Raw genomic sequence first — 14,167 nt, 5'->3', positions numbered from 1 at the left:
GTTAAAAAGCGGCCTGAAGGAGCTTCTCAACAGCTGCAGCATTGCTTTGAGAGAACAAACTGGAATATTTTTGAACATGAAGACCTGGAAGAGTATACTACAACTGTTTTGAGCTATATTAAGTTTTGCACAGACGCTCTCACCATGGACAAATGTATCCAGGTCTATCCCAATCAGAAGCCCTTGGTGATGAAAGAAGTACAAGACCTGCTCAGGGACAGAAATGCTGCTTTCAGGTCTGGTGATAGAGCACAATACAGCGCTGCCAGAGAAATTAAAAAAGGCATAAAAAAGACCAAGGTTGCTTACAAGAGGAGGATTGAGGATTACACCAGTGTAACAATACGAGGCAGATGTGGCACTTCACTGGCTACAAATCCGGCAACCCCACCACAGCTGCTGATGTTGAAGCTTCACTGGCTGAGGAGCTGAATCACTTCTTTGCCCACATCGAGGTGAAGTCACCAGAGACAGCTACATCATTTCCACCAGGCCACAACAGGTACATCCTCACATTGGAGGAGCATCAGGTGAGGCGTACACTGAGGGCAGTGAACCAGAGGAAAGCTGTGGGACCTGATGGCATCTGTGGACAAGTACTGTGGGAATGTGTGGATCAACTGGCTGGGGTCTTTACCAAGATCTTCAACCAGTCCTTATCACAGTCCACTATTCCACCCTGCCTGAAGTCCCCTGTTGTGATGTGAGATTTTACATATTATTTGATTAATATTTTTGTATGTCTTTATTTGATTTTTAGGCAAAGCAATGTAATTTAGTGTTACTTTGGTGAGAGGCATTCGTGTTTGCCCCCCTTTTACGGCTGAGCCTCTTTGAATTTTACGACAGGATTTGGGGGATGTGTGTTTTAAACCAGTTTGGCAAGTGTTTCCTTGCTAAAGTCGTTTCTACCCCCGCAAATGGGCTAAGGTGTACTTTAACATATGGTTTGGGGGCAGGTGTTAAGATGTTCTATTTCCCCCATTGGTCTGAAGTATGGCTGTTTGGAATTGGCTTGGTTCAGAAGCCTTTAAGTACCATGATGTCCTGTTGGCTCGAGGGGTTGGACAGAACATCTATAAATGTATGTGTTTAACCTCACACTCTCTCTCTTACCAACCAACATATGATGAAGAAGCGTCTCTCTTGCTAACCTGAAGAGAACACAATGAACAGCACAGCTCAGCAGCCATTTTGAACAGACATGTGGCTGAAAGCTGAGCATCAATGATGCCTTAACTAGAGACATTTAAGTAACCAGAAGTCTGTGTGCCACCTGAACTACATATCATCATTTAATCAGGTTGTATGGTTGCCAATATTCAAATGTACTTTGCATTTTGTTATTATTTATGAATATTATCAATAATACTAATACATTGTTTAAACTAACTTAACTTCTGCTTGTCTTTTACTATTTCTAATTACCTAAGGTTATAGATATAGAAGGGAAGGTGGGGATAAGTTATATACAATAATACCTTATAAACAGTGGTAAGTCTGTGAGATTAGGCATTCTAAGGCTACATATTAATAATACAATAGGGGAAAGTAGAGCAATATATATATTACTCTACCAAGACAAAACATCCCCTATTATAGTTCCACTGCCAAAAATGACTACCATCAGCAGCCTGAATGACTACTGTCCAGTGGCACTTAGAATGCTTTGAGAAACTGGTCCGAACTCACTTCATTTCAAGCCTCCTACCCATGTTAGACATACACCAGTATGCTTACAGGGCAAACAGATCTACAGAGGACACCACAGACACAACTCTCCATGCTGTCCTAACCCACTCCTGGGTGTGCACATAAAGGAAGACTTGACATGGAGTACTAACACCACAATACTGGTAAAGATGGCACAGCAGCGATGTCACTTCCTGAGGAACCTCAGGAAGAATAATTTAACTCAAACACTGCTTATGTCCTTCTATTTTTCCTCTACAGACAGCATATTACCTCATTGTATCTGTGTGTGGTTTGCCAGCTGAACAGAATCAGAGAGGAAAGCACTTCAGGGGGTAGTCAACACCACCCAGAATAGTAATTGGATATCCTCACCCATCCCTGGAAGATCTTTACAGTTCCTGTTGACTTAAAAATGCCTAGAGCATACTTAAAAATTTATTCCATCCCAATCACTCTCTGTTTGAACTGCTGCCCTCAGGCAGACATTTAAGGACAATAAAAACACGAACAGTTTTTATTCAAAGGCCATAACTATGCTAAATGCTGTTCACATTACAAAACCTTAAATTATGCAATCAATGAATACCAGCAGAATATGAAAAATATCTTGTATGTGTGGCATGTTATGCATATTTTTATAATCCTTTTTGTTTTGCACTGATAGCTTGGCATCCAATTTCGTTGTATATGTGCAATGATAATAAAGACCTATGATATAATGATAATCACAACTGCTCAGCCATCAGAAATGGGTATAAATGTCTAGTGAGGCATACTTATTCAGTTTTGCTCACTCAACACTTGTCTGGATGATAACAATTCTAATGGCCACAGAACTTAATGTCACACTGCAAGTTGTTATAGAATACTCTGACGCAGCTTCAAATATTAAGGTTATCTGAGACTTTCATTAGTGAATGCCTGCATAGAAGCAGAAAAAAGCTTTTCAGAATTAACCTAACATATAAAACGGTCTGTGGAGGAAATTGATCTAAACCTAACAAATGTTGTAAAAGTTAGAACACCATTCAGCAGCAGGCTAGTGTAGTTGTACTGGTAAAGAACTGGATTCCCAATCATAAGGTTGATGATCTCTCTCATCACCTCCAATTCACTGTTTGACCCCCAGCATGACACTTATCCAATTGAAAAAAATATCTATACAGTTGTACTATATATCTGTATGTTTATGTATGTCACAATGGCAATTTCTATAAAATGGCATTACCGTATATATAAAACAAAGACTTTGCCTGCACATCATCAAAAGCCAACTTCATCAGCACTTTAACACACTAATTAAACCAATCAAATGTGTGACAGTGACATATATTAATGGGAATGAAAACAAAAGTGGAGATGAGCAAACCGTATTCAATTCAAAGTGGACCAAGCTCTAGAGAGGTCTATTGGCAGAGTGACGGGCGCTGAGCAGACTCCTGTCAATCATGGAGAATCCACTGCATCCACTAAACAGTGTCATCTCCAGACAGAGGAACAGCTTCAGCGACAGACTGCTGTCAATGTCCTGCTCCACTGACAGACTAAGGAGATCGTTCCTGCCCCACACTATGCGACTCTTCAATTCCACCCGGGGGGGTAAACATTAACATTATACAAATGTCTGTTTTACCTGCATTTTTTATTACTCTTTAATTTGTTTCTTTATCAGTATGCTGCTACTGGAGTATGTGAATTTCTCCTTGGGATTAATAAAGTATCTATCTATCCATCCATCCATCCATCCTCTTCCGCTTATCCGAGGTCGGGTCGCGGGGGCAGCAGCTTGAGCAGAGATGCCCAGACTTCCCTCTCCCCGGCCACTTCTTCTAGCTCTTCCGGGAGAATCCCAAGGCGTTCCCAGGCCAGTCGAGAGACATAGTCCCTCCAACGTGTCCTGGGTCTTCCCCGGGGCCTCCTCCCGGTTAGACGTGCCCGGAACACCTCACCAGGGAGGCGTTCAGGAGGCATCCTGATCAGATGCCCGAGCCACCTCATCTGACTCCTCTCGATGCGGAGGAGCAGCGGCTCTACTCTGAGCCCCTCCCGGATGACTGAGCTTCTCACCCTATCTTTAAGGGAGAGCCCAGACACCCTGCGGAGAAAACTCATTTCAGTCGCTTGTATTCGCGATCTCGTTCTTTCGGTCACTACCCATAGCTCATGACCATAGGTGAGGGTAGGAACATAGATCAACTGGTAAATTGAGAGCTTTGCCTTATGGCTCAGCTCCTTTTTCACCACGACAGACCGATGCAGAGCCCGCATCACTGCGGACGCCGCACCAATCCGCCTGTCGATCTCACGCTCCATTCTTCCCTCACTCGTGAACAAGACCCCGAGATACTTGAACTCCTCCACTTGGGGCAGGATCTCACTCCCAACCCTAAGAGGGCACTCCACCCTTTTCCGGCTGAGGACCATGGTCTCGGATTTGGAGGTGCTGATTCCCATCCCAGCCGCTTCACACTCGGCTGCGAACCGATCCAGAGAGAGCTGAAGATCACGGCCTGATGAAGCAAACAGGACAACATCATCTGCAAAAAGCAGTGACCCAATCCTGAGTCCACCAAGCCGGACCCCCTCAACACCCTGGCTGTGCCTAGAAATTCTGTCCATAAAAGTTATGAACATATTATCATATCTATCTCTATCTAATTATTAGTATACTGCTATTATGTAGCAAACCTGGCCTTAATGAGTATACTCTATAGTGATAGAAACAAGCTATTTGAACTGATCCATATTGCAATAAATACTAAGACTGATTAAATAGCATGGAGGTCCTCAAACTGGACTATTGCATTTTAAACAAAACATAATTCCGAGTTTAAACAAGTATTCAAACAAGATCTTTTAAATGATAGCACAGAGTGCGAGATATTGATTTAAACTTTTAATCTTTATTGATTTGAACTTTGAATATTTTAAATCATTCTGTTTGAGAGGTATTAAAAACAGATTCAGGATATATTTTTTAAAAAATAATAAAACAATCTTATTCATCAGCTTGGGGTAATTAAGGTTACATATCTGGCTGGATAAAAAAAACACAATTTTATAATGTAAACATCATAGCTCTTTTAGAATTATTGATCATTTTTTGTAATCATTGCTGGTAACAATATACTCCTTGTCTCTACTGCTAACTGAATGTTTCAGTGTAAACTAGAATTTAAAATCAGTCTAGGTGCTTTTATTATCTCTCATGTTTGAGGGTTTTGTTGTCCACAAACTTGGCTAGCTATAATGGAAGCATGTGTCCCTTGCAGAATACAATGATTGCAACTTTGCCTTCACTAATTAATTAAGCTTAATGGAATGAATTGCTTCATCTTGTCTGCCAAATTCTTAATTTTTTAAAACAGTTTTTTAGATTTACACAAGAAAAAATATTTGTTGAAAACCCATACAACACACCTAGCTCAATATGATCGAATGAGATGCAGTGCTGTTTTTTGCAAGGTTTAGCACAGACAAGGTCACTTTGGTAAGTACAGTAGCCTAGAAGCTGGAACCCAGAAAAGTTATAGAAATAATAAAATCATTTAACTTGGAAGCAGCAAAATGCAAACCTATATTCTTAAGGAACATTTTTACTTCAAAATTAAACAGAGACAAATAGCTGTGGATGTAGTCGTGGACTGAGGATGAGCACCCTTTTATGTTTATAGTACAATTTGTTTGCATGCCAACACACTCGGCTTCTCTTCAGATACGTCCATGCTTTGTTGTCTAGCTCATGCATAGCTGACATGGACATGGACAAAAAATTCAGGATACTCATTGTCACAGATAAGTAAGTCCACGCAATATAATGACTGACTCAAACATAGTGTAGAATATAATTATAAGAGTAATATATTGCATACTGTTGTATACTAAAAAAAAGTATAAAGTATATGATTCTGTAAGGTACCACTTATTGCAGACCTGATTCATGTGAATTGTCAATTTTCAGGCCAAGGCAGCTGCACACAGAACTAGCTATGGCCAAACCCTCAAACAAGCATGCGGCACCTGCCCTCACCTCAGAGATGCTGCTGGCTGCTGCTGAATATGTAAACACAAGACCGAGTTTGTCTCATTTGGCAGAAAAGATAATGGTCTCCATTGTTTGTCTGGGACAGACAGCTCCTGATAGCATTTGAAAAGCTCTGTGAGAAGTGACAAGCTGTCCGCAGGACACCATGAGCAAACGAGGAAATGAGATGCAAATCTATATTTTATGTCTCCAAGAAGCTTGGTTTGGTGACAGATACAAGAGAGAAAAGGGTGCTAGAAACGGGGAAGACCCTGTAGTGACCTGCTGCAAGACAGCACACTGCAAACGCAATGAGATCTCTGCTACCATCACATGGATGTGAAGTGTCAGAAAAAAGGTTTTTATTGCTTGGTGCCAAGGGCAGCACATAGATCTGTAAGTGAAGCATTTACAAAATGTTGCTGTATTGGGAAAAGACACAGTAACATACTGACAGGGAATGACTAAATAAAGAACAAATTGTAATCAGTAACTGGACTGGTAGTGGGCATAGGGCAAACTAAAACTTAAATGCTGAACTGGTAAAAGACTCTGGAAAGATATGGTGGGCATCAAGGGCAGAGCTCCAAAGACAGCGTGGAACACAGTGGAAGCAGAAATGGAGATATTGCAAGTGTTAATGACAATATTGAGAATAGTGCTGTGGATATAATTGGGATGTACTTCTAAAATCAACTGAGACTTAGGAACACAAGAGAGACTTACTGGTATGAAATGGGAACAGTCTCTAGGAATCATCACACATAAGGAATAAGTGATTGAACTGAGACACTACTCAGGTATACACCAGTTTTAAAAAGATATGTCAGGATATAGCAGGTTGGTAAATGACTGACTAACATAGGGTCACGGGGGTCTGCTAGAGCCAATCCCAGCCAGCACAGGGCGCAAGGCAGGAACAAATCCTGGGCAGGGCGCCAGCCCACCACAGGACACACACACACACCCACACACCAAGCACACACTAGGGACAGTTTAGGATTGCCAATGCACCTAGCCTGCATGTCTTTGGACTGTGGTAGGAAACCAGAGCACCTGGAGAAAACCCATGCAGACACGGGGAGAACATGCAAACTCCATGCAAGGAGGACCCAGGAAGCAAACCCAAGTCTCCTTACTGCGACGCAGCAGCGCTACCACTGCGCCACCGTGCCACCCTTAAAAATATATATATAATAACTTAATTGTTAAAATGAAAACAGACTTGTGGATACACTGGATTTAGTGTCTGAAATGGAAAGAGACTCAGATATACAGCGAGAAGCACTGGCTAAAACTGAAACAGACAATGGAATAGACTGGAAGTCAATAACTAAAAGAGGAACAGACACTGGGGTTTATATCTAAAAGAGTGTTCGGGATAAAATAGGAGATATGAGTTAATGAACAGCAACGGGCTCTGAGGCAAGCTGGAAGCCAATGGGTAAACTCAGAATAGGAAATTTAGACACACTGTGGCATGAGATCTCAGTTGATGATTTTCTGGGTGTGGTACAACTAAAAAGAGCAGCTGTTGTTTAGCATGGTTGCACAAACTTTAGAAAATCAGCGTAAAGAACAGTGGCTCTGGGGACCTCTGGTAAATTTCATGAATTTTATTTGCTGGACAGAATCAGCAAGTTGTCAATAGGTGCCATTAAACAGTATCCCTATGAATATTTCACATGTCCTATTTATATTTGTAAAGTAACTGTTTCTAGAAATATGTTTACCTTGTTCACTGCGTTTTGTTTTTTGTATTAACCCATACTTGGGCTTCATGTATTTACTGTATCTATTTGTTATTGCTTTCTACTAGTGTATTTTAAGTGTCTTATATTAGGCTTCTCAAGTCTGTACTTGTGTACCTGTTGTGCCCTTCAGAATGTTTTCTTAGGCTCTTTCAGTATTGAAAAAAGTGGTGGAGATGATGTTGCCACTGCATTTTTAACATAAATCCAAAGTCCATGTCTTAGTATCAGCACTGTCTGTGTATTGGGATGATGTGCTATTCTATCTAAACTGGTTCCATATGTGTAAGAACATTAGGACAGTAGAAAACTCTACACGAGAAGAGGCCATTCAGCCCAACAAAGCTCGGCAGTCCTATCCACTTACTACTTCCAAAAGAAACATCAAGTCGAGTTTTGAAAGTCCCTAAAGTCTCACTGTCTCCCACACTACCTGGTAGTTTATTCCAAGTGTCTATCGTTCTTTGTGTAAAGAAAAACTTCCTAATGTTTGTGCGAAATTTACCCTTAACAAGTTTCCAACTGTGTGTCCGTGTAAGTATAAGGACATGGTACCCTTTCCAAAGTTGGTTCTTGCCTTACACCTGATGTATCAGGGCAGGCTCTGGTCTGATCAGTAAGGTTTTATAATGGAATTATAGATACATGTTTTAGCCTAAGAAAGGTGTTCTATAAGGAACGTGTGTTTTTATTACTATTGTTCATTTGTCATTCCCTCAATATTTGAACAAAACTACATAGGAAAAAAAAAAATTAAGACAAGATTTAAAATATTCCTAGAATGATGGTGACACAAACAACTGAGCTGTAAATGTCAGCTATTAGTTGAGGAGCAATTTAAGCAGACATTTAGTCAGGAAAATGAAAATTGATCATTTTATTCTTTATAAACACAGACCAAAGAGAAGAGCAAATATATACTACCAGTCAAACGTTTGGAAACACCCAGACATTTTCATGTTTTTGATAGAAATTTGTATCTTTTTTTCCATTAAGACACTGAAAGGAATGGCTGCTGAAAATGTGGCTTAGCAGTCTTATGTGAAAAATAAATTTAAAAATCAGTCATTTCAAGCAGTAATAGCCATTACCAACACTAGTAATGTCTTGGCTGTATTTTTTTAATTAATGTAATGTCATCTTGATAAAAAGAATACATTTCTATCAAAAACATGACAATTGCTGGGTGTTTTCAAACTTTTGACTGGCATTGTATAGCAACAGCTATTCACTCAGAATGCCAGCAGAAAAAAATCATTAAACGGTCTGCGCAGGTAGATAGGCGTTATAATGTTCAACAGCAAGGGACAGTAGAAAAGAAAAAAGGCACACCAATTTCAACCCCTTTTAATTGTACAGATTAATCCCACTAATCCAAATACTCCTGCATTGCATGCTCTCTAATGTCTATATGGCACACCCTCTTCCCTTCAACAGCACTATCAAGGAAAAAGCATCATGGCATCTCCAGCCTCCATCTACTGGAACTCTTCTAATAAACTGCTCAGGCGTTCACAAGTAACCTGTCATAGTCTAATCAAGATTTAGCTTTGGCAGGCATGGCTTCCAAATGTGCCATTATAATGATTAACAGGAACTTGAAATGCAAAGCCAAGTATATAAAAACTAATAAGTACGGTAATCAGTGCAGCATGCGCACCGCCAGAGCTCCACAAATCAGCAACTATGCCACTCTGATTGTCAGTTATGTAGCTGTTGGCTCTCATTGGCATCCTTTAACAAGCTTGTTATGTATTGTATATAATTGTGCACAATAGTGCATGACATATAATGTTTTTGTGTTCAGAATTGTGTTTTGTGTGAGTTCAGTATACTAGGCTTCGCAGTAGAAGTGCAGTTATTAGAAATAAAGTGATCTGAAGTTAAGTGTCCAAAACTGCTGCAGCATAATGTGATGTGGTTAGTGCCAGTGCCACAAAGATCCAACAGACTGGTTTCAAATACCAACCTAGTTACTGTCTGTGTAGAGTTAACACATTCTTCTCATGCCTCTGTACATTTTCAGCAGGACACAATGGTTATATTAGGTAAACTGAAGACTTTAAATTTCCCTGCAATAAATAATATTCATATGTAAGTATGCCCTTCAGTGATATGTCCAGGTTTGGTGCTTGATTTTTGCCTGATTCTTCCAGGATAACCTCTGGGCCATATCAATTCTTTATATATATAACTATAACACCCTAAGGCAGTGATTCTCAGCTGGTCCAGCTTTGGGACCCACCATCACCCCTTAATGACAAGCCGCGACCTTCTCAAATTGATTGAATGAAAACAAAGATGATGCAGCTTGAACCTGAGATAGTAGAATAGAATATCACAGTATGCCAACACAAAAATGCTGATAAACCTAATGATAAACCAAAATGACCAGCAAGTGGCAATGCCAGAGAGGGAAATATTCCCTTTTACACTCAATTAGCTGCATTTTAATTAAAACCAAAAGTCTTCAGTTCTACTGTCTCTATGCATGCTCAATAATCCAGGTAAGGAAATTCTAGAAATGGATGAGTGATGTAACGTATCTCCCTGGAAATGAACTACAGTATGTCCAGATGAACTGAATCAACTTTCTAGAATCTTCAGTACTACTAGGGGGCTTCGCCCCCTGCTCGCTTCGCTCGCCAACCCCCCATGCCCGCTTTGCTTCCGCAGTTTCAGATGCGCGTTGTAGGCGCCTATGTTTATTGTATTTGTCCATGCTGGCGCGTTTTTGTAGCTCTGTCAGTCGAGCTGTTTGGTTCTGGAGCCAAGGCAGTTTTGCTTCCGCGGTTTCAGACGTGCGTAGTAGGCGCCCACGTTTATTTTCTTTATCCATGCGGGCTCGTGTTTGTAGCTCCGTTAGTCGAGCTGGTTTGTACAATCCCAAGCAGCACATCATTCCTAGCTTCACTCCGCAGTAGTGCCACTCACAATATGGCGGTGATGCCTGCGCCTTCACTCCGAAGTAGTGCCACTCACAATATGGCGGTGATCTTTCTGGACCTGTGGGGCCTCCGTAGCCTCTTCCGTTTGAATCTGGGCTGCAGCGCAGAATCTTCTTTTTTGTGTGTCCGTGTCGGTAGTCGTTAGCTATGGGCGCGTTGTTGCTTCATTTCTCATTCACGTCATGAGCTCTTTCGTTTTTGAGCGGTGACTCCTTCGTGCGCGGTGGATCACACTTCGCTGGCGGTTTATGAGACGCGCGCTGTCGGCGCCTGCGCAGTACGTCTCCTGCGTCCATCGCCGTGTACCTGGGTCCATGCCATCCGGTTTACCATTCTCGATTAGTAATATGGATTGTTAAAAACTCTTCAGTAACTGTTTTAAACAGACTCAACAGTGCTTTTATGCACAAATATGAAATAAAAAGTGAGAAGTATTTTCAAAAAAACTCAAATTATGTAGTTTTACCAGAGAATCCTCACTCGTTGAATCTATGACAACCAACACTGCAACTATGTAAAAAATTCAGTTTCTTCATTAGCATTTTTTTTTAACAAAGAGAAATAAATTAAACAGAGTGAAGTTCAAAAGGATTCAAGTATACTAAATTCAATTTTCTCCTGATTACCTTATCAGTAGGTAAATGGTGAAAACATTGTGCTTTGAAGAAAATTAAGCAACACTCACTTCAACCTTAGGTGTAACACTGACATTATAGATCTGAGTTTGGAGGAATTAATGGGAGAACTGGGCATGTTTTTTGCTCCTGACTAGAGTCTCAAAGTCTGGAGTTACAGTAGAGAAAGCAACTCTGAGGTCATGCTCAATGTCCAGTCTGTTTCTGTGTTCTGTCTTCAGCTGAACCAGAGCTGAGAATCCACACTCACAGCGGTAGGTAGTGCTGAATGGTAGCAGAATTTTAACTGCTCGAGTGGCAAGATAAGGATACTTGCTCATCACAGTGCTGCACCAGAACTGGGAGAGGCTTACCTCTATGAATTTCTTTTTTAGAGTGCGGTCACATGATAGCTCCATCAGCCGACTCTCTTCATTGCTTGGCAATGTGATGCTTTCCATGTTGATTCCAAATGGGTTGCGTATCCAGTGATCATACCTCTGTTTCTCGGGAGGGTAGTCATTAAACCGCTCAAGAAGTTTATTCAGATGTGTTGTAACCGTTTTCTTCATTACATTTTTTCCTGCCGCGTCCAGTTGCTGTCCCTCATGACAGGCATTGGGGAACATGTCGAGTCGGTTTTTAGAAACAAGGAGATCTTTTTTTTGAAAGCATTGAGTTTGTCATACTGTTCAAAAAGGTTGTTCCCTCTCCCCTGCACAGGCACATTTAATGTGTTTTAATTGTTCAAACACATCAGCGAGGTAAGCAATGTGTGTGAGCCACACACTGTTGCTAAATAGGCCTGCAAGAGGCGAATTGTTCTGGGCAAGAAAAGCTGCGATTTCAGCTTGTAGTTCATAAAAATGGGACGGTACCTTTCCCCTCGAAAGCCACAGAAAACCCCGGGTGTTCTTTGCACTCTGTTTAATGTAGTGTACCACTTGGATAATATCTTTTAATGTTCCATGAAGTACTGGTACCATATCCTTTGCTGCCAGGACCTCCCGATGTAAAAAACAATGGTTCCAAGTTGTATTCGGAGCTTTCTCAAGTATTCTCCTCATGACCCCCAAGTTTTTTCCTGTCATGGAGGCAGCGCCATCAGTTGTGATACAACATAATGTGCAACAGTTGTGAATCACAGAGTACCTTGCAGCACCATATAGTTTGCATCCATTTATTGGTTAAGGAAATTATTACCATGAACTTTTATTAGCATTAGTATTGTTTAAGCATAACCACTTAAAATGAATGATTGCAATAACATCCCCTTTGATGTTAATTATTACTACAACTAATCTGTAATCAGTGGCACAGTGTCTAGCACTACTGTACATGTCAAACTGGCCTCCATCATGGGTCCACAACCAGTTTCTGTCTGAAATGAGTTTTCACATTTTCCGTCATCTTTGTGGGGTTTTCTTTAGGTACTGTATTATTGTTTCCATCCCATTCCTAAAAACATGTAGATTAGGTTAATGAGATACTAAAACTAATCCTAGGGTTGATGTCAGCTTTGTCCCAAGTGTACAGGGATCAGTCTGTCTTCGATAACCCTAAATTTGGTTAAGTAGATTTTAGCATGTTAAATTATGTTACTAATTTTATAACTACTGCAAAGACTGTAGAAAATTCAATTCAAAACTACTAATAATACCACTTTTATGATATAAACAATCTCAAATATTATTTTTGCTGGTAGACATCTTTGGGCCATTGGTGTTACAGCTATATAGAGTCAGCTCTACAATAGACTTGTGCCCCACAAGGGATTGATTTCTGTCTTGTACCTGATGAAGCAGAGACAGGTGCCAGCTCCATGCAAATATAAAATTGGATTAAAAAGATTCAATAAATGGATGGAATGGTTTAAAATTGTGATTGGCATAAGTACGGTAGTTGCTATGGGCTGGCACTGTCTAGAGTGGTTTTCTGCCTTGTGCCCCCTGGAGCTCTGGCACTCCTGCAACCCTGAATTAGATTTAAGCAGGTCTGAGGATGTTATTTTATAAGTGTGCTGGATAGTAGCTGTTGGTTTAAAATAACTTTCACTGATAAAAGTTGATTTTTAGTAAATTTCAAGCAAATATTTGGGAAATATTTTTACAGTCAAATAACTGCTTATACATATTATCTAGTTGTTGTCACAAACGCGCTCAATGGAGGCAGCTGGGGAGTCTGGCTACTGCCGACACACAGGTACGGGGGTAATCGGGTGTGCTAATGCCTCTTCTTCCCTCCCTACAGGAGCAGTAAGACCTAATCTCCTCTGACTCCAGACCACGCCCTCTGATGACCTTTTTCCTTCCAGACGTCTCATCTCTTCCCTTTCTACAGCAATAAAAACCAACAGCCTTGCTCTGCAGTCAGTCCAGTTTTGGTCTCAGTCTCTTAAGATTACATGGTGAAGAATCATGCAGCTCATTTTTATGACAAACCTCATAATCTTTTCTTTGTGTTCTGTCTCTTTTACATTGTATAGTCAAAACTGAAACCATAGGGACTTTTGGATCTCAACAAGATATTTTGGGCATCTTAGATGAAAAGGTATCAATGAGAAAGGCCTGTTTTCTCATGTTATAAGTTTTACTTTTTTAAGTCTATTAAAATCACTGTGTGTTTGTATGTGCATGTATGTTTATGTTTATTTTCTGTATCTTGATTAGCCAGAATGGTCCTTAAATTAGCAATTGTACAAAGCTAAAATTTTAGAATATTTTGCTGTTATTTAGTTACTGTATTTTTAATAGCTTTTTTAATTTACAAAATGTGTGTGCTTATTAAAACAGGAAATTGATATCTGGGTTTGAACTCACTGTTTTGTTTTTGTGCTGAGCTGCATGTTCTGCATGATTTTTTTCCAGGTATCTTAAGCTTTCCACCCACACTCCAAATGATTTGGATGTTACCCTAACTGTCTCTGGATGACTATGAGTGAAAGTGGACCCAATGATGGGCTAGTGTCCATTCTACAATGTGCTGAAATAATAATAGTATCCTTGAAATAGATTAAGCATGCTTGAGGAAATTACATAACTCATAAAACAATTATTGCCTTTTCTCACATTGTATTATGCTGTAAACACTGCACTAATTATGAACATCACATATCCATCCCTAAGTTTAATTAGA

The 14,167-nt window shown here is 40.3% G+C and overlaps 1 protein-coding gene across 4 annotated transcripts in view; it reads right to left on the bottom strand.

The window, feature by feature from the left end:
* Positions 1 to 14,167, bottom strand: part of grik4 (glutamate receptor, ionotropic, kainate 4) — a 539,446-nt gene that overhangs the window by 313,228 nt on the left and 212,051 nt on the right. The gene's annotated exons all lie outside the window — the stretch shown is intronic.

The sequence above is a fragment of the Erpetoichthys calabaricus genome, chromosome 9 (assembly GCF_900747795.2).
Source record: "Erpetoichthys calabaricus chromosome 9, fErpCal1.3, whole genome shotgun sequence".
Classification (NCBI taxonomy): Eukaryota; Metazoa; Chordata; class Cladistia; order Polypteriformes; family Polypteridae; genus Erpetoichthys; species Erpetoichthys calabaricus.
Note: the sequence above shows the minus strand (reverse complement) of the source record. Positions and strands in the feature narration are given on the sequence as shown.